General features: G+C 53.2%; 1 long non-coding RNA gene across 1 annotated transcript in view; it reads right to left on the bottom strand.

Moving 5' to 3' along the window:
* The window catches only part of LOC148218288 (uncharacterized), a 256820-nt gene extending 243398 nt beyond the window's left edge, over window positions 1–13422 (bottom strand). The window contains exon 1 of the long non-coding RNA XR_015800521.1: window positions 12748–13422. This is a non-coding gene — a long non-coding RNA (uncharacterized LOC148218288). The remainder of the gene's footprint in view (window positions 1–12747) is intronic.
* Between the last annotated feature and the right edge of the window lie 10416 nt (window positions 13423–23838).

The raw sequence follows: 23838 nt of genomic DNA, 5'->3' as shown, positions 1-23838 counted from the left end.
AACCTCCTCTCAGGCCCTGAGGTTCAAGGGCTCAGCACCAAATGCTCCACGGGGCTGATTGGGATCAAGCAAGTCCTGACAAACCATGGCTCTGCCTTGATTTCCCTCTCGTCTGGTGCCATTCATTAGGAAGATTTTCAAATCCAGTTATGGAGAAATATTTCCAAGAGATTCTAAGAAATACACATTCCAATTTTGAAGACTGTATTTCATTGCTATTCTCTTTAGAGCAGAGGTGATTCCAGCATTCTGTGATTGATATTGATGCAGGGTCTCTCCTCAGCTCTGGCCTGCTCACAGAAGCTGTGCCTTGAGGTCTGCCCAGTGTTGACAACCTTGCTCCACATTCCCCAACTCCATCCTGTCTGTCCTCACTCAATTGGGACCTGCTTTGCTTGGAGAACTGGCTGCACACAGGCCAAAAGGAGTGTTCCCCCCCCCTTTTTTTTTTTTCTGTTTTGAAGCAATCTACAACTCCTTAATGTCCCCATTGAAAACAGACACCTTCTATTAGTGTGTGCTAAAGCCAAGGTGCCACCAAGCAGCTTCCCCTTCCCCAAGGCAGAGCCCTGCAAGGAATGTTTGAGTCCTTTGGACTCCTTGGTTCCCTGAGGCCTTGCAGTGTCACAAAGGCCCCTTGGTTCTGCACTGTCACAATGGAGATTTGGGTCCATGGTGTCCCACAGTCTCACAATGCTCTTTGGGTTCCATGAGACCTTGATCTGTCACAATGGATTTTGGCTCCTCGAGGTTCCATACTCTCAACAATGTAGTTCCAGAGTGTCACAATGGACTCTTGGTTCCAGGTGGCCCCACAGTGTCACCGTGGTCTCCTTGGTTCCACAAGGCCGTGCAGTGTCACAATGGCTCACAGGTTCCATGAGGCCCCACAATGTCACAGTGGACCCTTGGTCCCATGAGTTTCCCCAGTGTCACAATGGTTCCTTGGCTCCACGTGGCCCAGGTGTCTCACAATGGACTCTTGGTTCCGTGGGGCCCCGCAGTGTCACAGGGGTTTCCTTGGTTCTGTAGGGTCACAATGGACACTGCAGCGCCCCCTGCTGGCACTGTGTGAGCACCTCCTGTTGGCCGACCCCTGCAACTGTGAGTGGCTTGTACTGGTTTGTACTGGTTTGTACTGGTTTGTGCTGGGATGGGGTCCAGGGGGTGCTGGGATGGGGCTGGGGTTACTGGGCAGTACTGGGTTATACTGGGAGTGAGTGTGTGAGTGTCCAGGAGGACCTAACACTGTGTGTACTGGTTGTACTGGGTTATACTTGTTTGTACTGGGATGGGGTGCTGTGGTGCTAATGGTTTGTACTGGGTTATACTGGGATGTGGTGCTGGGGTATGTGAGTGCTCCCTGCTGACTGGGAGGACCTGGTGGCGACTGTGAATTATACTGGGTTATACTGGTTTATATTGAGATGGGGTGCTAGGGGTCGCTGGGTTATACTGGGTTATAGTGGTTCATATTGAGATGGGGTGCTGGGGGTGACTGGGTTGTAGTGGTTTATACTGGGTTATACAGGAATATTCTGGATTTTACTGGCTTAAACTGGGGTGTACTGGATTATACTGGGAGGGGTCTTGGGGATGCTTGGCACTGCACTGGGAGCAACTCCTGGGGATGCTGGCCTTACTGGTTTATACTGGGATGGAACTTGGGACCTACTGGGAGTGACTTCAGGTTGTGCTGGCCTTAGTGGTTTCTACTGGGAGCTGCTGCAATGGGCTCAGGGGCTCAGGGGTGGCTCCCAGTGCTTATTGGGTTATATTGGTGCCCTCCCAGTATAAACCTGGGAGCCCCAGGACCACACTGGGAATGGGTTTGGGTGCATGAGGCCTTACTGGTTTATACTGGGAGCTGCTGCCACAGGTCTCAGGAGCTCGGGAGTGACTCAAATGCTTACTGGTTTATACTGGTGCCTTCCCAGTCCACACCTGGGAACACTGGTAGGCACTTGTGGCCAGGCAGGACCTCAAGGCCGAGCTGGCCTTCACCAGGGCCTTGCTGAGCTGCAGCTTCTCCAACTTCTCAGCCTGGCAACACTGCCTGTGGCTGCTGATGCCCACCAGGAACTACGGCAAGGGCACTGCCCCCTGGAAGGCTGAAGGAAGGTGAGGGATTCCTCAAAAAATCTCCCCCCAATTTTTCGGGATCCCCAAAATTTTCCAGCCCCTCCCTCACCTAAAGTGGGAGCTGGTGGGTTCTGTTGCATTGAATGGGCAGACCTGATTTCCCTAAATCCTCAATGACTTTAATGGGTACACCTGAACTCCTGTATACCTGGGTGTCCCCACTGAGATATTGGGGTTTTCCCCTCTGTCCCTCTGAGATTTTGGGGTGCCTCCTTTGCCCACACAGAGCTGGAGCTGCTGCAGAATACCATCTTCACCAACCCCATGCACCAAAGCACCTGGCTGTACCTGCACTGCATCCTCTCCCGAGGTAACTCAGGGCTCCCTCCTACCCCTGATGTCCTCACCTGGAGTTTTGGGTACCCCTGAATGTTGGGGTGTCCCCCGACAGCCCCACAGCTGCCAAGGGTCATCTGTGTCCATGTTGACAGGGAGGACGGCAGCCATCACCTTCTCCTGGTCTGTCAGGGTGAGTCAAGCCACTTGGGTGCCCCAAAAATCACCTGGGTACCCCCAGAAATCACCTGGATACACCTGGGTACCCCTTGCACACCTGGATCACCAAAAACCCCTGGGCCCCCCCCGAAAACTAGTTTCTCAAGCATCCTCATTGCTTTGACTGGGTAGACCTGGTAGCCCTAAACTTTATTACCTTTAAAGAGTAGAACTGCTGTCCCTAAATTCAATGGTTTAGCTCTGGAGTCCTCTTTATCCCTGTTATCTCTATAAATCCCTCCCAGTTGTCCCACATTTTTCAGTGCTCTTAGTAAGCCCAGTGTCCCTCCTTAGCCCTTCCCAGTGCTCCCAGTTTGAACAATAACTCTTCCCAATCAAGCCCTATCAATGGATGGACCTGGTGTCCCTAAATCCCTATTGACTTCATAGGGGTAGACCTGGTGTCCTTCAATCCCCTTTGACTTCAGTGGGTAGAGCTGATGTCCCAAAAATTTGGTGCAAAAAACCCCAATTTTGGGCTTGGAATTCCCAGCTTTCAGGCTGAAAATGGACATTTTTGGGATTACCTGGGGGAATAGCTCCAGCATGGACAGCAGGTGAAGGATCAGGGATTCGGGATTGGCCTCCAGGAATTCATCCAGGACATCCAGAGCGTTGGCATTGCGATCCTGGAGTGGAAATTCCCAGAATTCAGCCCAAGATTTCCTCCAAATTTCCTCAAATTTCCCTATATTAGGGCAAAATTTCCTCCAAATCCCATTGATTTTAATGGATAGACCAGGTGTCCCTAACTCAATATTGACTTTAATGGGATACACCTGGTGTCCATAAGTCCCTATTGGTTTCATTAGTCATGTCTGATGTAAAAAAAAGTGTATTGGGAGATTGATATTGCAAGAGATGAGGCAATTGAGAGACATTGTAAAAGATGGTTTATGGTCTCATGGTGTCAAGGTGTTACATCCAGCACCATAATATCAGAAGCTGCCTCATTCTTAGTTACAATGCCTTAAGTTCGTTTTTTATCCAATCAAATACTTCTGTGAAGTTTGCCAGCATCCTTTTACACCAATCATTGTTTTCCTTCTCATGGCTTTGCCACAATGCATCATTTTTGAACCAATCATAAAACACTTCACCAACCTACATTGATATATCTTCAACTTCTAACTAACTTTATAACAGGTTCTATTGCTAAGCTTTACAATCTTTTACTATCTTACTTAACATAATGCTTTGCTTACATAATGCATATTTCTGTTTGCTTAAAACATATTTCTAGTTAAACTAAAACTTTATATTCTTTTATATATATATATATATATATATATATATATAAAAATATATATATATATATATATATATATATATATATATATTCTTTTTTATATCAATTTTCCTTTTCATGCTCTGATTCCCCAAGCCTTCTCCAAGGTCTTTGGTCAAACCTTGGATCCATCTCAATCTCTGAGCTTGTATGCACAAGGCCCTCAGAGCTCTCTGTGCCTGCATTTCCCACACCACCTGTCATCTCTGCCTCCAATTTCCTGCTCACACTGGATCCTGGGGACACTTTCTCAGTTGTGTCCCTCAGTGAGACCCATGAGCAGTATCAGACACTTTGGAGTTTGATTCTGTCCAAATTCTTCAGAGGTTTCCTAGAAAACAACAGTTCTGCCTTGATTTCCTTCTGGTCTGGTGCCATTCATTTGGAAGTTTTTCAACTCCAGTTATGGAGAAATATGACAAAGACCTACTTAGAAATATCAATTTCAATTTTCAAGGGTGTATTTTATTACTGTTGTCTTTAGAGCAGAGGTGATTGCAGCATTCTGTGATTGATATTTGTGAGAAATGGGTTTGTAAAGGATTCTCAAAGCCTGACTGAAAGCTCACACAGTCTTGTACATCTGGATGCAAACTCTGAGATAAGGTGTGCTGACTTAGAATGGCCCTGGAATAGAGAAGATATTACTGAGAGAGAGATTGGACTAGAAAGAAGTTTCAAACAATGGCCTTGCAAGAAGATCAGATATTTTGGAGAATTAGAACTGTGAAAGATGTATTGTGGCAAGACCATGTATTGTAAAATAATAGGATATTCTTGTTAGAATTATTAGCACCATTGTGTGCCAAAAGTTAATATGCTTAAAAATATTTCTAAGGTTTTAGAACGAGGAAATAACTTGGTTTCTGATAGAATGGCATTGAGTTTTACATCTCTGATGTTTCACCCTTCAAGGCGACCGATAATGGAAGAAAATAATGTAAAAGCCACTCAGTTGCCCTGTCTCTGTAGACCTGGGATTTTCCAAGAGTGCTGAGTCCCTGGACATCAGTCCCTGAGAGGGAGCTGAAGGAAAACTTCTCAAGAAATCAGAGGCAGATTTAAAATCCAAATTTTATTGAAGTTTTAATGGATTCCACTGAGGGACATGACTGAGAAAGTGTCCCCAGGTTCCAGTAAAACGAAAACACTGGTGGCACTGATGACAGGGGGGGACAAACAAGGGGAAGGCGTCTCTGATGCTGAGCAAACCTGGATGTGTTTCAGGAATGCAAAGGGCCAAGGGCTGAGCCCCAGCCCCTGGCAAGGCAGATCCCGTCCCTCCCTCATTGCTCAGGGCTCTTCCCGGGCCACTGGGCTCTGGCCATGTGTAATGCCAAGGGCAGCACCATGGGGCGGCCCCTGCCAGGCTGCTGAGCAGGGACAAGGAGGCAATGAGGCCCCAGCACAGCAAGGCTCACTTGTCCCCTGCTGGCCTCAGGCCCAGGGCCAGCCTGCATGGCCCAAGTGCTGCAGGAGTTGGCTCTGTCAGGGCCTTTCAGCTGCTGCCCATCCCTGTGGCCTCTGCAGCCCAGGCTGTCCTACGGTGTCCATGCCCTGCGCCTCTGTCCCTGCAGGCTGTCGTCATCCCCCGGCTGCCCCACCTCGCTGGCCCCTTCCTTTGCTGACAGCTCTGCCTCCTGCCTGCCTCTGCCTGCACACACAAAGCCTTGGGCTGCTCCAGACTCCTTCTGGTGGATGTCTGGCACCACACCTCTGCCCTAGGAGAGAAATTTCTTTCTCCTTTTTTCCAGTCTAGACCTCCCTGGCTTTCCAGCTGGCATTAATTCTTTCTTTCTCTGGCTGTTTTCCACTATGTCAGAAGGATCCTCTGTCTCTGAAACCACTCTTTAAGCACTGTCATGTCTCTCATCTCTTGTTCTCTCCACTCCAATGAGCACAGAGCTTCTTTGTCCCTATATAGTGGTCAGGTGCTTGTAGCCTCCAAACCCCACCTCGGGAGATCTTTGTGTCTTCTCTGAGGTCTTTGCAATTGAAGACGTTCTGCTCATAGTCTAAGCAAATCACCAGAGGACAGGGCAAGCCACACCTCTATGTCTGGGCTACTTTTTGTTTTGGAGTAATCTTTGGATATATGGAATTTGGGAGGTAAGATCCCAGTTTTGGTCCTGGTCACTGCACAAGACAGCTGATTCTTTTCCATAGGAAGGAAAGAACAGAACCGAAGTGTTTCAAAGGCAGAAGAGGAGAGAGGTGGCTCCTGGGAGGCCAAACCAGCCACACCTGTTTGCCCTAGAAACTTTCATCATGGAGGAATCCTTGGATATATGGAATTTGGGGAGAGGAATCTCAATTTTGACCACAAACACCTTTAGAAAAAGGATGGTTCTTTCCCATTACAAGGAGAGCACCAAGGCCCAGTGTTTGGAAAGCAGGTGAGAGGCAGCCCCCAAGAGGCCAAGGGCAGCCAGGCCTGTCTGTCCTGGCTGCTTTCATTTGGCAGGAATCCTTGGAGGTACAGAGTTTTGGAGGTGGAATTGCAATTTTGGCCATGGGCAGCTGGCTGAGATGGATGTATTTTTCCTATAGAAAAGCAAAGTGTGAAGTCCAAGTGTTTTGGAACAAGATGAGAAGTGGCCACCCATGGGCCAAGCCAGACCTGTCTGTCCTGGCACCTTTCATCTAGGGGCTATCCATGGACATAGGACACTTTGGAGGTGGAATCTCAATACTGGCCATGTGCATCTGGCCAGGAAGAAGGAAATTATTATTATTATTATTTTATTTTCATTAGGAAAGCACAGAGCCTCAGTGTTTGAAAGGCAGATCAGAGCTGGCCCTGAGGAAGCCAAGGCCAGCCAGACTTGTCAGTCATGGCAGATTTTGTCTGGGGGCAATCCTTGGATATCGGGAATTCTGGAGGGAGATTCCCAATTTTGGCCACGGGTGCCTGGTCAAGATGGATGTTTTTTTCCCATAAGAAAGAAAAGCACATGGTCCCAGTGTTTCAAAAGCAGATGAGAGGTGGCCCATGGGTGGCCAAGCCAGGCAGATCAGTTAGTTAGTCCTGTTATTCCTGGCAGATTTCATCTGGGAACAATCTTTATGTATTGGGAAATTTGGAGGAGACATCCCAATTTTGGCCATGGACAGCTAGAGGAGAAGGACACTTCTCTCCCATAGGAAGGAAAGCCCAGAGCCCCAGTGCTACAGGGGCAGGTGAGAGGCAGCCTTTGACATGCCAGGGTCAGCCAGACCTGCCAGAAATCACCAGGAGGCCCAGCCAGCCAGAACTCTTCCATGTTCCCTTCGTTTCATGGGACCCCACAGTGTCCCCATGTTCCCTTGGTTCCATGAGGCCCTGCAGTGTCACAATGTTCCCCTTGCTTCTGCAGTGTCACAATGGCCCTGTGCTTCCATGAGGCCTCACAATGTCACAATGTTTTCATGGATCCACACAGCCCTGATGTGTCACAATGGCCCCTTGGTTCCATCAAACACCACAGTGTCACCATGGTGTCCACATTGTCACAACTGACCCATGGTTCCATGAGGTTCCACAGTGTCACCATGGTCACAGGCTGGATGAGATCGATGTTCCAGGCACCTTGGGATGCTCGGAATGCCCGTGTGGGGCCAGGGCCGGGTCAGGCCTTGGTTTGTGGTGGGACAGAGCCCCGCCCCCAGCCATGGCCTGGCACAGCTGCCAATCACAGAGCAGGGGCAATGCTGACCCAGCTCTGATTGGCCGAGCTGTCAATCAATCACACAATAGCAGCTAGTGCCTGCCCTGACTCTGATTGAGCAAACAACTGGAAGTCCCTCCCAAGGGGCGGGGCCCATGAAGGCCCAGGGGGTTAAAAGCCGGAGCACGAGGGCAGCCCATGGTGTGGATCCTGCCTTCTGCTGGGGTTCTCCTGTGGGCCATGCTGCCACCTGAGCTGTTGGTACCTTTATGTGTATTTCTCCATACATCTTCTGTTGTTCTCTATTTCTTCTTCTCGTAATCCTACTTAACTGAAATACTTTTGGCTGAGTATCTTCAGTGTTAAGGGTTTTTCAGTTAAATGGTCTAAGTCAAGGAAATTAATGCAATGATATGAGTTTTATGTTGAGTTGGATGTTGCATGGAATGTTTTGTCCATGTTCCTTGATTGTCTATATTTTGCCAGCAAAATTTTGTGTCATTTGGACCTCTGAACTCAATTGGTTAGAGCTGGCATCACTGAGGTTGTGGGTTCAATCCCTGTGTGGGCCATTCACTTAGTAGCTGGACTGGATGATCCTTGTTGGTCACTTCCTATCAAGAATATTCTTTGCACCTGGCCATATTGAGAATACGTGGCTGGAGTTTCTCCTGTGCGTGAAACTCAAGTAAAGGAACTTTTGGTCACCCCCAGCATTTCAGTGTTCTGGGGTGTTCCAGCCCTGCAGGCTCACCATGGCCTCTTGTTTCCTTCAGGCCCTGCTGTGTCACACTGGCCCTTGGTTCCATGAGCATCTGGAGTGTCACACAGTTTGATGACATTTGTCCTTGCTGCCCCTGCCATCCCACTGCCCCAGCAACAGCCCCGAGCCCCCCGTGAGGGACAGGCCCTGCTGGGCCAGGCCTGGGCTCAGGCCTTGGCCTTTCTGCTTCCTCCAGCCAGCCCAGGCCTTGCTCAGCATTGCAGTTCCCTGCTCACAGCCTCGGGCTCCTGCAATCCTGCCCTCAAGGATCTGCTCTCACCACTCCCTGGGGAGCCTTTGGCACTCCGTGCCCTCAGTGGGGCCACTGATGCTCCAAGGGACTTGGAGTTTTGCTTCTGACTCCTTGAGCAGCTTCTTCAACCTTGTCTCAGTGCCTGAGGCTCCTGGACTCAGCCCCAAATCCACTGTGAGGCTGATTAAAATAGAGGAAGCCTTCAGGAGCTCTTTGTCTTCTTTCAATTGCCTTCAAGTCTTCACGGTAGTGCAGCTGTGTGACATTGACTGGCACTGTGCCTGAGACAGAGACACAGCACTCTATGATCCATGTGACAAAAAGCCCTTTATTGTTCTGACTTCACCTTAAATATCTTTCTTCATGTTCCTGGGCAAGCCCTTGTGATTGCTTGAAAGTTCAGGCTGCTCAGCTCTCTGACCAATACCTCCTGCAGCTTAGCTGGGACTCATTGGATCAAATCCTTGTCTGTCTCCAGTTCTGTCCTATCTCTGTTCCCTGGAGGCCTGTCTATCAGGTCAGGCTGTTTCTCCCATATGTGGCCAAATTAACTGCCCCGTGCAAGCCAGCTTGCACTGTGAGAATTCCCTGTTTCTTTTTTATTAATTTGAAGAAAAATTTGAAGACATAAACATGCAGCTTGTTCTCTGTTATCTTACCTGCAAGGGCCCTTTGGCATGCAAGATGACATTGACAGCAGAAATTTAATTTGGATGGTGTTTTTACTTAGCTTAATAAATTTGGCTTTCTTAGGTGGTGATGAGTTCCATGTACCAAAAGCTGCAGTGCTTATGCTCAGGAGCGGTTGGGTGAATTTAGTACCTTCTGGTTTCACATATAACCATTTAACTGCTTAAAATAGATATTGTGGAACAGCAGACTGAGAGCCTGGAGCTGCTCACTAGTGCTCTGCACGTCCTTCTGGCTAAGTCCTGCAGCCTCTTTGAAGTCATGACTAGCATTTCCAGCTGTAGTCAAAGAGCAGCAGCTCTGTTGTGGGGCAATAGCATATATACCAACAGCCAGCTGGCCTCACTTCTGCCAGTCCGTTTTTGCCTTCTTGATGTCGTTTCTGAGGATGTCCATTGGAGCAGTTTGGCTGCCAGTGGAGATTGATGCAGTACAAGAGCAACACGTTGTGTTCTGAAAGAGGGCTGCATGTGCACAGGAGATCTAAGCAGCTATGGCTGGCTTCACAATCAGGGCCAAGAAGGACTTGGTCTCTGCTCAAGAGTGTAGATGCAGCAGGACTTTGTTGGCCTTGAATTGCAGAGGAAAGCCTGCTGCAGTACCAGGACTCAGGCACCTCTCTTCAGCTCCTGAAAGCAGAGCACTTCCACGTGGGTTTGGAGTTGGTGCAGCAGATCAAGGAGCCTCTCTTGGCAATTCTCTGGCACTCCACACAGGTGAAGGCCACGTGGCTGCTCGTGGCTTGTCTTGCTCTGGTCTGATTTGATTGTGGGCAAACTAAAGGACTTGATCAGCTGGGGGGATAGAGTCAGGATAGTGTGTGTGCAGGGGAGGGGTTTGCACCCCAAATTACATCTTGTTTCTCTGTCTCTTTTGGCTGCTCTTTCCTGCTTCCAGGATTTCCATGTTGGGCTCCAGACTTGAGGAGATTCCATTCAGAGAAAGTTGAAACTCCCAAATGTGCCTGCTTCAGCCCTTGCATGTACAGGGTGAGTTTTCTTAGTGGGGTAATAGGGCAAGGTGAGTGAGTGCAGACAAAAAGCAGGTGAGCAGAGTTTTCTCCTGTGCTCACTGACACACAAAAGAGTGAATGACAGACACGGATTATTTGCATCCTGTTTTGTGGCTTGAGGTAGCAATTGAAATGACATAGTGGTGTAGGGAAAGCAGCAAAACCTGTGCTTGTATGCAGCTCTGATCCAGAAAGCTCCAGCACTGGCAGACTCAGTTATGGAAGTTGCTCTCCCAGGATTCTCTTGAGTTTCTTTGGATGGAGATGCTGAGACCATGACAGTGGGGTGTTGTGGGGCTGGGTGGTGGCTGGTGCTCACAGCAGAGGCTCTGCTCTTGTGCTCTCCTTCTCAACAGGCAAAACCTTAACATCCTGTGTGACTGCCCTAACACAGATGAAGGTGGCAAGGAGGCTGAAGATGAGGAGTGTGATCCACAGTGGCAGGAAGACTATGATGATGACCTTGATGAAGACAACTTTATGATTGATAATGATTCAGATTGTGATTCTTAATTTAATGATAATGATTTCCAGTGGTAGCTACAATAGCTGTGTTCTGTCACCCAGCCTGCCACCTTGGACCTCTGCCTCTACTTTGTCTCACCCAGTTTGTGTTCGTGTTTTTCCTCGAAGGCAGGGAGGAGCTCTCAGATGGAACAAAACATTTCCTCTGAGAGGTTTCTTGCTCAGTGACTCTTGAATATGCAGGAACATGCTCTGGGCAGCTGGTCTGTGTTACTGTGGCCACCTCTCTCAGAAAGGCATCTCCTTGCCTTTTTCCCTTGTTCTCCAGTTCTGCCTGTAGGTATTTGAGTTAGAAAGTCACAGCCCACCTGCACAGTGAGGACCACTTGCCACCTGTTCAAGGGCTGCTCCTTGTGCTTGGTGTGCCCTCCCCAAGGGATGGGCACAGGGGAGGGTGGCATGTGTCCCAGCACAGCCCTGTCTAGCAATGGCCAGTGTCTAGAAATGCTCTAAGAAGATGCATTTACACTCAAGTTCAAGCCTCCCAGCTGGAGCTGGTGGGATGCTCTCCAGCCACAGATGGATGTGGTTCAGTTCCTCTGGTTGAGAGGGGCTGCATTTTTGCCCTTTGTTGGAGTTTTCTTCTCTGTTAGGAAGCAGGAAGGGATGCTGTGAATGACACAAGCTTGCAGAATTTAAGTTTATAAATATATGCACACACAGATATTTTATGTATATGCAGAGATTGTTCAGATAATACTGTATCTTTGCCAAAAAAGAATGAAAGCCCAGAGGTTTGAAAAACAAGTTCTGTTGAAAAAAATAAGCAGTTTTCTTCCAGCACAAGCCTTCTTCTTGTCTGTGGGGAACAGGGGAGTGAAGGGAGAGCAGGATATCCTCAAGTGAGGATGTGACCTGGATGTGCTAATCCCAGGAGTCATTTGTGAAATTCGTGTGGCTTTGGAATCCTCAGGCAGGCCACACAGTCTGCCATGCCAAGTGGCTTTTCCTTCCTGGGCAGTTCAGGGAACAGTGAGAGGGTGTGGGGAGGGCTGGCAAAGAGGGCAGGGCACCAGGCCATAGGGAGGGGTGGGGCTGCTGTTTCTGGGAGCAGGAGCAAGGCAGGATGCCTGCATGGTGATGGAGGGGTAACATCTGGTGCCCAGAAAAAGGCATATGACCAACATTGAACTTGTCAACTTCCATGTCAAAATGGGCTCTTGGAGGACATTGAGCTGTTTTCCCTGGGTACTTTGATCAATTGCATGGAAGAGGGAAGGATGAAGAATTTGGGCAGTGTTGGAGCCAAAATCGCATTTTGCCACTTGTGATTTCCTCCCAGCTTTTGCAGAGGGGTGACAGCTCCAGCCCTGCAAACCACTCCCTTTTGCAAGGCACACTCAGACCTTGCTGGAAGCTCAGGGTTCTTGAAGGGGCTGCTGCAGTTGGCAACAGGAGCTGCTGTTGAATTTTTCACCTTGCTTAACCCCCCATCCCAAATCCCACCAAGGGGAAGGACTGGAAAAGATTTCCGTGGAAGAAGGGAGGCCAAAAGCTTGGAAATGGATGAAAGAAATGCTCTGATTATGATGATGATGAAAATAACAAGAAAAAGATTTATTTTTGACAGCAAATGAACACGTGCTGGCCTCCAGCCCTCCCAGATGGGCAGGCCCAGCGGTGCCATTTCCATGGCATGAGGTGCTGGGAGCCTGGGGAGAGAAGCCAGAAAGCCACGGTCAGTCACAGAAGGCTCCTGTCCCCCCTGTCCCACCAGGGCCTGTGCGTGGGCCAGGCTGCTGGCTGTGCCCAGAGCCCAAACCTCCCAACCCATTCTCTCATTTTTAGAGGAGAGCAGCAGGGCAGGCCACGCTCCACCTCTTCTGCTTAAGCACGACACAGCAACCTCCTCAGCAGCTGCAAGAGTGAGATTCTCGTGTGCCCACTCCCATCTGCCCCTGTGCCACCTGTGCTGTGGAGCTGGGTACCCACCTCTGCAGAGCTGCTGCCAGGAGAGGAGCTGATCCCACACAAGGTCCTCGTCCTTCTTGAAGGGGATGTCCCTGCACACCGTGGCTGCCCCGGGTAGCGCCGGCACCTCCGTGGAGTGCGTCCAGTGCCGGCGCTTCCCCACCCGGTCTGGGCACAAGGTGCAATCTTCCTGGAAAAAACAAAGAACAATTGCATGAAAGTCAATTCAAAATGAGACCTGGAAACAAGGAAAACCACCAAAGGTTATCAATGTTTGATGGCCCTGGGGAGGGTCTGACCACTCCATGCAAGAATTAAACCTCTCCCCAGGTGGGGAAAAACCCCACCTTCCCTGCCTGTAAGTCCACCCCTTCTTCAAGGGCCTGAAAAGCAGACCACCTTTGGAACCCACCCCTCTCTGCTGTCCCCCATCCTCATGGATGGATGCTTTTGTCAGGCAGGCTGCCCCCACCCCAGCCCACACCAGGCTGGCTGGCAGAAGCTGTCAGAGAGGCCAGGAGCCGGCTCCCCTTCCACAACATCCGTCCCCTGTCCTGCCAAAAAGCAGCTGGGCGGGCGGCGCAAAGATGAATATTCCCCATTGCCGCCGAGCGGGGAACCTCCGGCGCGTGGCCAGGCCGAGCCCTGGCATGCCTGGGAGCACGAGCATCCCCCCGCCCCTGCACCGGCTGGGGACTCATCTTGATTTCGTCGGGGCACAGAGCCTGTCCTGTCCTCCAGGAAGGGGCCACAACCAAAGCCCGTGGGCTTTGCCCCGCCAGCGGCCAGCTCGAGGATGGTGTTCTCCAGCTCCGCGTCGTGCTCCAGAAGAACACGCCAGCTGTGCCTCGGCTTGCGGGGACATCACGATGCCATTGAGCTGCAGGGGGATATTTCCCCTTGTCCAGTCTGTGGCAACTTCACTGCACTGTGCCACCACTTCTCCAATAGGACGGGGAGCCCTGAGCTGCTCCCTCCACAACTCGCCGGGGACCCACGGAAGCGTCTCCTCGGCCACGCTCTCTGCTCCGTGCCACGGCCACAGGGAAACGCTCTGGGGTTTGCTTTGAGCACCATGAGACGTGAGCAGCTGGAACTTGCTGGGCTCCTGGATCCTACTGTGCAGAGGGATGGATCTCTGCTGTCTCCTGGGCCAGCTGGGGGTTCTGCAGCCAGGAATGCTCAAAAAGGTCTTCTAGGCATGGCCTGTCTGCAGGGTCCATGGATAAACACCACCTGATCAGGTGCTGGCACTCTGCAGAGAGAAACCAAAAACCCCTGGTCACCTCCTGTCCAGGCTCTCCCAGATTCCACAGTGCCCACCCCACACTAGGAGTGCTCGGAGCTGCACCCTAAGCTTCCCATCCATCTTCCCTTTTGGAGCAGAGCAGCACACATGCCACCTCCTCCAGCTAAGCCCAGGAGATCAACCTCCTCCCTAGCTGCAAGAGCAGGACGCTTATGTGCCAGCTGCCATCTCTCAAGCCCATTCTTGTTCCCGTGCCTTGAAAACATATCCCCACCTTGAGACACCCGGGGAGGCAAGAAGAACTGGCCCCAGATGATGTCCTCAGGGGTTTTGAAAGGAAGGTGCCCGCAGACCAGGTCATAGAGCAGGATGCCCAGGGACCAGATGGTGGCTGGCTGGCCATGGTAGCAGCCGAAGAGGATCCACTCTGGCGGGTTGTACTGCGGCGTTCCTATGGGACACGGGCACAGCTCATCAGGCCGATGCTGCTCCCTCCCTCCCAGCCAGCTCAAACACAGCCAGCCCCTGCCCCTGCCAAAAAACAACTTGGCTGCAGCCGGCTGAAGAAGGATTCCCCCTCCCTCCCTCCGTCTTCCCCTGTGCCAGCAAAGGGGAGAACCTCCGCTGCCCAGCTGGGCCCTGGCTTTGGGCTCACCTGCCATGTGGGTGTAGAACGTGTCCTGGAGGAAGGTTCCGCAGCCAAAGTCAATGAGCTTCGCCTCGCCCGTGGCCAGGTCAACGAGGATGTTCTCGGCCTTGATGTCGCGGTGCAGGACGCCGCGGCTGGTGCAGTGCCGCACGGCCTGCAGCACCTGGCGGAACAGCCCCCGCGCCACGGGCTCTGGCAGGAACCCCCCCGCGTCCAGCAAGTGCCACAGGTCCCGACAGCGCTCCGGACGCTCCATGACCAGCGCGAAGCCGTCGGGCAGCTCAAACCAGTCCAGGAGCCGCACGACGCCGCGGAAGCCAGGGCACGACACCATCCACAGCAGCACCAGCTCCAGTGGCACCAGGGCGCCGTCGTGCTGCGGGGGGACCGCGATGCCGTCAGCGGGGCCGATGCTGCGCCGCGCCTTCGGCACCCCCTGCCCGGCGCCACCGCAGCTCACATTGCCCGGCCCGGGACGCTGCGCGGCCCCCGCTCACTCCACGCTCGCTCCCCTCGCAGCGTCCCGGCTCCCACCCTGCCGGGCCTGGCCTCAGCCCCGCCCGGCACGCCCCGCCGGCTGCTCCCGCTGGCCCTGCTCACTCACCAGCCGCGCCCACTCCCAGATGCGATCCCGGCCCACTCGCTTGATAGCCACCTGCAAGCCAAGACAAGCGGCGGGCTGAGCTCGCCGCCCGCCAATCCCCCCCTCCCCGCTCCGAGCCGGCCCCGTCTCTTACCGGAGCGCCGTCGGCGAGCCGGGTCCCGGCGTAAACACTGCCGCAGCCGCCCCTCCCCAGCAGCGGGCCCTCCCGGTAGAGCTGCTCCAGGGGAGGCTTCTCCGCCCGTGCGGACGGCACCGCGCTCTCGGCATTCTGCCTGGGGCACCCACTCGCCCCAGGCGCTGCTGCTTGCCCAGCCGCCCCGGGCTCCGGCGCCTCGGGGCCGGCGGCCGAGCTGACGGGCGGCGGGGCTCGCACCGGGGAAGCTGCCGGCAACGGGGCGGGAGCCGGGCGGCTGCGGGGCGGCTCCGGGCGGAACCGCGGGAGGGGCCTCCTTCGGGGCCGGGGCCGGGCCAGGGCCCGCGGCAGGCGGAGCCAAAAGGCGATGATGCTCCAGCACCACCACCAGCAGATTGAGGAGCTCCTGCAGAGGCTCTTCAAAAGGCGCCGCAGCCAGTGCGGACAGAGGCGGGCAGGGGCCCGGCTCGCCCTCGGGCGCCTTGCGCAGCGCGGCATGAGCCGGGCTGGGAGAAGCGGAACACGGACGGGATGGAACGGGAGTAGAGGAAGTGTGAAAGGGAGAAGGGGACGGAGAGCAAGTCGGAATTCGAGCGGAAAACCGATCGAGAGAAGCGCTGCTGCTGCTGCTGCTGCCGCTGCTGCGGAGCCGCCGGAGCGCGCGGCCGTTCTTCCTCCGCGAGCCCAACGGAGGAGCGGCCGCGCGCCCCGCGGAACGAAAGAAACAAACAAAGAAATAAAAAACGAAGCTAATTCGTATTAGAGTGAGAGGAATGTCGATTTTGTCTTTACAAATGAGCTGTGGATCAGCCTGTAGATAAGGCTAGCACTGAGAGATAAAAGAAACAATGGGATGGATTCCACTGATTGATTAATGGAGAAAAATATTTACATATTTGCCTTTACAAACAAACTGTAGGGCTGCTGATAAATGAAATTGGATATTGGAAGATGAAAGAAGCAACAGGGGCAAAACCATTAATTCTGTAAGAATTAAAATTAAAAGGGAGGGTTATACATTAGAGGGGAATTTCACGTATCAGGCACTTCGGGAAGTCTGCGCCTCTCAAGTACCTCAGCCAATGGGGAAAGAGAGAGGGAAATGCGGCCGGGAAAATAGGATAAAAAGGAGGCTGCATCCTCCAAAAATGTGAGAGATCCCAGGGGAATGTCCCATGGCCTCTCCCTTTATTTGAATAAAGCAAAAAGGACTCCTCTGTCTCCTTTTTGGACATAAACCTCTGGTGTTTGTGGATTAATTTTCCTGACATGTAAAATAGAAGACTATCTGAGTCCCTCAGAGAGAGAGAAGAATGCAGGGATTAAAGTCTTTAGAGAAATTAAAATATATTAAGCCACACAGACATGAAGTAGAAGTTTTAAGTAAGTAGGAATACTATTATGTCACATAGATATGAAGTAGAAGTTTTAGTTTTAAGTAAGAATATGCTGTAAGTGCCTTAAGAGAGTTAAAAGCTCTACAATCTAGTTAAAAGTTCAGAAACTTAGCCCCAGGCTGTCCTACCTTACAATGTAAAGATAAGCCCAAAAGTTTGTGTTCTATCACCGTCTTCATGAACTGCAAAAACCAAGTGGGCCAGTGATCCTTATCTCCATGGGAGATGCTGTCTGCTAATGGGCCATCTGTTAAAAATCGGGTGGGGCAGTGTTCTTTATCTTTTCCACAACCCATCCTTCCTCCAGGAGATATCTCCTGTTAATAATGGGCCATTGAGTCCCACTGCATGACTGATAAAATTACATCATCCCACTGGGGAATGCTCCAGCCAGGGGGAGGAGCCAAGCCTTTCCTACCTGGATAAAAACCAAGATTTGGGACATCAAGGCAGTCCTTACCCACTGGTTTCCAGAGGACAAGAGCTACCAGACCTTTCTACAGGATCACCACTGCAGCAAGACCTCTTCATCCTGACTGCTACCACCACCCTACCTAGCTGAGTGTCAGGTTTTATATTTTTTCTTTTTTCCTGTTAAATTGTATTTCTGACTTGGAGTCTCTCACTGGTTTTGCTTTCAAACCAGTACAATTTTGGAGGTGGTTTTGGCTGAATCTTGATGTTTGGGGAGCATCTTATCCGTGTCTTGATGTTTGGAGGATTTTGGGTCTGAATGTTGGTGTTTGGGAGGTTGTTACAGACACAAGATGCTCAATGATGTCCAGAGATGAACTTCGGCAAGGAGGAACTCCCAGTTTATGGAGCTCTCTTCTTGTTTTTTCCACAAACCAGGATTTTTCATTCCCGAGGCGTGGGCAGATGGAAAAAGTGGAAAAGCCCCAGAGATCCCACAGGAGGAGGGGCTGCAAACCGAGTTCAGAGAGCTGCGAGGAGGAAAGACCCTCCCTGAGCGGCTGGAGATCCAGGCAGAGCTCAGAGCTGGTGGAGAAGCCTCATGAAGGGGAGAAGCCCCACAAGTGCTCGGAATGTGGGAAGGGTTTCAGCTACAGCTCCAGCCTGATCCGACACCAGAGGATCCACACTAGGGAGAAGCCCTACGAATGTGGGCAGTGTGGGAAGAGCTTCAGTGACAGCTCCAACCTGAGAAGACACCAGCGCATCCACACCGGGGAGAGACCCTACGAGTGCCCCAAGTGTGGGAAGAGGTTTCAGAGCAGCTCTGATCTCCTCAAACATGAGCGGATTCACACAGAGGAGAGGCCCTTCCGCTGCCCCCACTGCGGGAAGGGCTTCAAGCAAAACTCCCAACTAATCAAGCACCAGCACATCCATACCGGGGAGAAGCCCCACGAGTGCTCGGAATGTGGGAAGGGTTTCAGCTACAGCTCTCAGCTGATGCAACACCAGAGGATCCACACTGGGAAACGGCCCTATGAGTGTAGGGAATGTGGGAAGGGATTCAGCTACAGCTCCGACCTGATGCGACACCAGGTGATCCACACTAGGGACCGGCCCTACACCTGCTTGGAATGTGGGAAGAGCTTCAACGACAGCTCCAACCTGAGAAAACACCAGCGCATCCACACCGGGGAGAGACCCTACGAGTGTCTCAAGTGTGGGAAGAGGTTTCAGACCAGCTCTGATCTCCTCAGACATGAGCGGATTCACAGAGAGGAGAGGCCCTTCCGCTGCCCCGACTGTGGGAAGGGTTTCAGGTACAATTCCCATCTCATCAGGCACCAGCACATCCACACCAGGGAGAGGCCCTATGAGTGTCCTGAGTGTAGGAAGAGCTTCTCCAGGAGGTCTCACTTGACCCAACACCAACGGAGTCACCACTAAGGGAAGCCCTGTGAGTGCCTGGAGTGCGGGAAGAGCTTCGTGCTCTGCTCCAGCTCCGTCTCCCATGGGAGGATCAGCTTTCGATGATCCTCAGTGACCCCCGTTAGGCAGAGCCCTGGTGATCCGTGGTCCTGGTGATCCCTGTTGGGTGGGGGGAAAGGTATGCAAAGATTTCTCTCCCTTCTCCTTGTGCTGCTGTGATTTGGTTGGTAATAAATTCCCTCGCTGTGCCCAGGCTGGGTCTGTTGTTCCCGTGCAGGTGCTCGGGGCGGGATCTCTCCTGTTCCTTCTCTCAACTCCCGGGCCTGTCCTCAGCCAATCAGAGAATGCGATGGAGAAGATTCAGCCAATCAGCGAGAGCAGCTGTGATGACTCACCGGTTGCCGGGCAGACCCGCAGCACCCAGTGTTCCCCACCTGGGCCCCACCCTCCCCGCCCAGTCACGATCCCCTCGCGGGGTCCCCCCAAGTCCCTCCCCCCAGTAAACGGGTCCGGGATGAACTGGGAAGTTTTCTTTGGATCCCTGGGAGAAGCTGGACGTGGGCAGAGTGAAAGCAGGGCTGGGGGGGACGCACCACCCCCCTCCTAAATCAGCGTGGAGACGGAGCGGGGGTCCCGGCCGGGCCCGAGGTAGCGGGGAGGGGCTGCAGCCACTGCTGGCTCAGGAGCTCTGAGGGCAGAGAAAAGGGGGTGACTCCGGGCTGGGGGGAACACACACGCTCCAGGGAAGGGGGCACACGACCCCCCGAGACCCCCCCTCACCTTCTTGCACAGGTAGAAGCCGAGCCCCAGCACCAGGAAGACGAAGCCCAACACAGAACCCCCAATCCCCGCAGTAAGGTACTGACGGCAGCGGCTGGCGGCATCTTTGGGGGTCCCGCAGGGGTCAGGATCCCCTAAAACCTCTCACAGACACCCCAAGCCCCCTCCAAGCACCCTCCCAATCACTTCTAGCTGGCTCAGGACCCCCTGAGAGCTCCTCCCAATCTCTTCCTAGCCTCCCCAGGACCCACCAAAGCCTCTTCTGTCCCTCTCAGGATCCCACAACCCCCTCCCATTTGCCCTCCACCACCCCAGGACCCCCAAACCCTCTCCCAGTCCCACCAGGACTCACCAAGACCCTCCCAGTCTCTTACCAGCACAACCAGCCTCATTCCAACTCCTGCTTTCCAATCCCTGATCTTTTTCCATCCCCTCCAGGCTCACTCAAATCCCTCCCAGTTACACCCAACACCCCCACACTCCCTCCCAGTGCCCACTAGGACCCCCAGAACCCCATCCCACCCTCCCCAGCATCCTTCAAACTCCTTCTAATCCCTTCCAGATCCCCGAGCCCTACTCCTAGTTTAAACCAGGCTATCTCAAACTCCCTCCCAGTTACTCCCAGCACACCCCAATCCCCCTCCTAGCCCTCCCAGTGCCTCCCCACACTCCCCCACTGTGGGGTCCGGGATGTGCCCCAGTGTCGGCTCAGGGGGTGCTCCAGGCTGACATGCTCCCCCTGGCAGCTGGAGGTGACCCCGTGCCGGGGGGAAGTTCCAGCAGGAACAGAAGCTCGTGGGTCCAGTCCCCTTTAGGGACCAGGTCGATGGCCACCACATGCCCTGAGAGCTCCTGTTGGCCCTGGAACCAGCTCAGCTGGATCTGAGCAGAATAGAAATCCATCCCAGAGCAGAGCAGGCAGCCAGGGACGGGCTGGGAGCTCGAGGACCAGTGAGATGGACACACTGGGGGGCACAGGGAGAGAGCGGGACACACTGGGATCAGCTGGGGGGAACTGGGAGAGACAGGAGAGGGCTGGTGTGGCATAGAGACAAACTGGAAATGAACTGGGAGGCACTAGGGGTGCACTGGGAAAGAGGGTGGAGGTCTGGGAGTGGACTGTGAAGACTTGGAGTGGACTGAGACTAGATTGGAAATTGACTGAGAAAGAGGGGCAGGGTCTGGGAGGGACTATGGGGACAAGGGGATGAACTGAGTTGGCACTGGGAGGGGGACTGGGATGGACTGGGAGAGCCACAGGACTGACTGAGAGGAACAGGAAGGCTCGGGGATGGGCACAGGGAGGGCTGGGTGCTCTGGGGGGATTCCCAGGGAGTTTTTGAGAGGCTCCAGGGTCATTCCCGGGCCAGGGCCCAAGGGGACACGCTCTGTCCCACGCTCACCTCTGCTCTCCACGCTGAATGGTGCAATGATCTTGGAGTTGTGTGGGCAAACGGTGCCCACCTGAGCCCCATAATGCTCCAGTGTTTCTGGTTTGCTGTTCAAGTGCTGGGCCTTTATCTCCCCATAGGGGGTGAATCCCATGAACAGCCCCACGTCGCTGTCGAAACACAGGAACTCCTCTCGGTTGTAGTGAATCATGGTTTTAAAAAGTTAAGATTTTTGCTAAGGGTAGAAGTAATTTCCATGACCAAGATGTAAGTTAGGTAGGTAAATGGTAGGTTAATAATTACTAGAAGTTTAGGCTAGAACTAATTGGTATAATTATCTGCTATTATAAATTTACGTACAGAAGAACGTAAAATAAGTAAAATGTTAACCATGAAGCACGGGGCCTTGGATCGTGCCAGAGGGTCACTGAGACCTGATGAAGACTCTCCTGACTTCATCCTTCCAGTCTACTGACCCATTTCGAGACCACCGACCCAATTCAAGAGAAGAACTGCGCACGTGTGAAGGACTAATGGGCTCATTTTAATATGGGGTGGGGATGGGAGGTGCTGGGGTTATGCAGATGTATTGTATGTAAGATCTTGGGCAATAAATAGATGGCAAAGAACCTTGTTCGGGGCGGTCACGCCTTTCAGAGGTGACTCCTGTGCTGACCACCGGTGAATAAACACACCACTTTGTAACTTTAATTAGTTAGAGGGTCTTTGTCCGTGATTATACCGGGTTTTTTTAAGGATTCAGTGTGTCATGGCACCAAGAATCCATTGTGACACTACAGGATCTTGTGTCACCAGGGGTCCATTCTGACACCATGTAAACAAGGAGTCCATTGTGTCACTGTGGAGCTTTATGGAATTCGGGGGCCCCTGACTCCATGGGGCCTCATGAAATCAAGAAGACAGTTGTGACACTTTTTGTCCTTGTGGAAACAAGGAGACCACTGTGACACTGCTGGACCTCGTATAACCAAGAGGCCATTTTGACCCTAGAGGGACTCATGGACTGAAGGAAACAATTTTGGCACCACGGTGCCCCATGGGACCAAGAGGCCATTGTGACACTGTGGAACCAGGGAGAGCATTGCTGCACTGTGAGACCTCATGGAACCAAGGATCCACTGTGACACTACAGGGCCTTGATGGACCAAGGTGCCATTGTGACACTGCAAGGCTGAAGGATACAAGGGAATTTGTGACACCCAGGGGCTCCATGGAACCAAAAGAAAATTGTGACACTGGGAGGCCTCATGAAATTGTGACATTCTAGGGCCTTGTGGAATGGTGCTGACATTAAGCTGGGTGTGAGTGTGGATCTGCTGCAAGGTAGGAAGGCTCTGTACACAGACTTAGGCAGGCTGGATCCAGGGCCCAAATTCAATAAGGTTGAGTTTAACCAGTCCAAGTGCCGGGTTCTGCACTTGGACCACAACAACCCCTGCAGGGCTACAGGCTGGGGACAGAGTGGCTGGACAGCAGCCAGGCAGAAAGGGACCTTGGGGCACTGATGGACAGCAGGCTGGACATGAGCCAGCAGTGTGCCCAGGTGGCCAAGAAGGCCAATGGCACCTGGCCTGCATCAGGAATGGTGTGGCCAGCAGGAGCAGGGCAGTGATTCTTCCCCTGTGCTCAGCACTGGTTGGGCAGCACCTCGAGTGCTGAGTCCAGTTCTGGGTCCCCAATTTAGGAAGGACATGGAGGGGCTGGAGCGTGTCCAGAGAAGGGCAACAAGGCTGGTGAGGGGTCTGGAACACAAGTCCTGTGAGGAGTGGCTGAGGAAGCTCTGGTTGTTTAACATGGAGAAGAGAAGGCTCAGGGAGAGAAGGTGGTGTCAGGGCACAGGTTGCTGAATTCCAGGGTCTTTTCCAGCCTGGCTGATTCTGTGATTCTCAGAAACCACCCCTGGAGCAATTGCAGGATGAGCCCTGGGCCTCCTCTTCACAAGGTCCAGCAGCCCAGGTCCCTCAGCTTCTCCACACAGCCCCAAAGCCCATCCTGTCAGTCCTGCAGAGCCTCTCCAGCCCCTCCTCATTGCCCACAACAGGGAGCCCAACACCCAGACACAGCAGCCCAGATGTGCCCCCCTGGCCTGTGGTGCCTCTGGCAAGGGAGCAGCACAAGGCACTGCAGGACCCTGCAGACAATTCCTGAAGCACTTGGAGGAAGATCCTGCTCCCCAAGGGACGTTCCCATGGTGCCAACTCAGGAACTGAAATCGGGAGTGTGGCCAGAGAGGAAAGGGCAAACAGGGATGGGCTGTTTGCAGGGGAGGGGACAGGGCTGGGCAATAGGAAGAAATTTGGATCAAGAAAGAAGAAAGAAAGCAAAGGTGAAGCCAAGGAAATTCTCAGGGCAGTATGGGGGTGGCTGCCAGGCAGCCCTGGCTCTGAGCAACAACATCTGCAGTGGGACAGGAAACTCACAGCTGATGGGAACACACTTTCTGGCTGATTTCAGAGGCCACGACAAAGCTGAGTGGTTTCCCTGCCATCCCCCAGCCCTTGCTGGCCCCAGGGGCTGATGGCATTTGTGCTCCCTCAGCTCCATGTCCCCACAGCAGCACCATGGTGCTGCTGAGCCTGCTGTGTGCAATGCAAACAGGGGCTCCTGAGCCAGTGCTGCCGTGTGTGTGCCTGCAAGGATGCGGCTCCTGTGTGAGCTGGGGGAGAGGCCAGGGCTGCAGAGGGGGGATGTTGTTGGCAGGTGCATGAGAATGCTCTGGGATGCTGCCCTTGGGTGTCCAGCGCAGTGGGGATGGATCAGCCCCTGCTCTGCTGCTCCTTGCCAGGGTGTCCCCCATGCAGGGACCTTGCAGAGCACCAGCCATGCTGTTTGCCCCCAGCCTGCCCACGGCCAGCCTGGGGCTGCTCCCGGGGCTTTTCTGTGCTCAGCATTGGTCTGGCCAAGTGTTGTGGAGAGAGCCTGGCCAAGGAGCCTGGAGCCCCCAGGCCCTGCCCTGAGGTGTCAGCACTGGCCCAGCAGTGCCCATGGCCTGTCCCTGCTGCAGCCCCGGCACTGCCACCCCCAGAGCTGTGCCTGGCCCCGA

This window comes from Sturnus vulgaris, unplaced genomic scaffold (assembly GCF_052056855.1).
Source record: "Sturnus vulgaris isolate bStuVul1 unplaced genomic scaffold, bStuVul1.hap1 Scaffold_192, whole genome shotgun sequence".
NCBI lineage: Eukaryota > Metazoa > Chordata > Aves > Passeriformes > Sturnidae > Sturnus > Sturnus vulgaris.
Note: the sequence above shows the minus strand (reverse complement) of the source record. Positions and strands in the feature narration are given on the sequence as shown.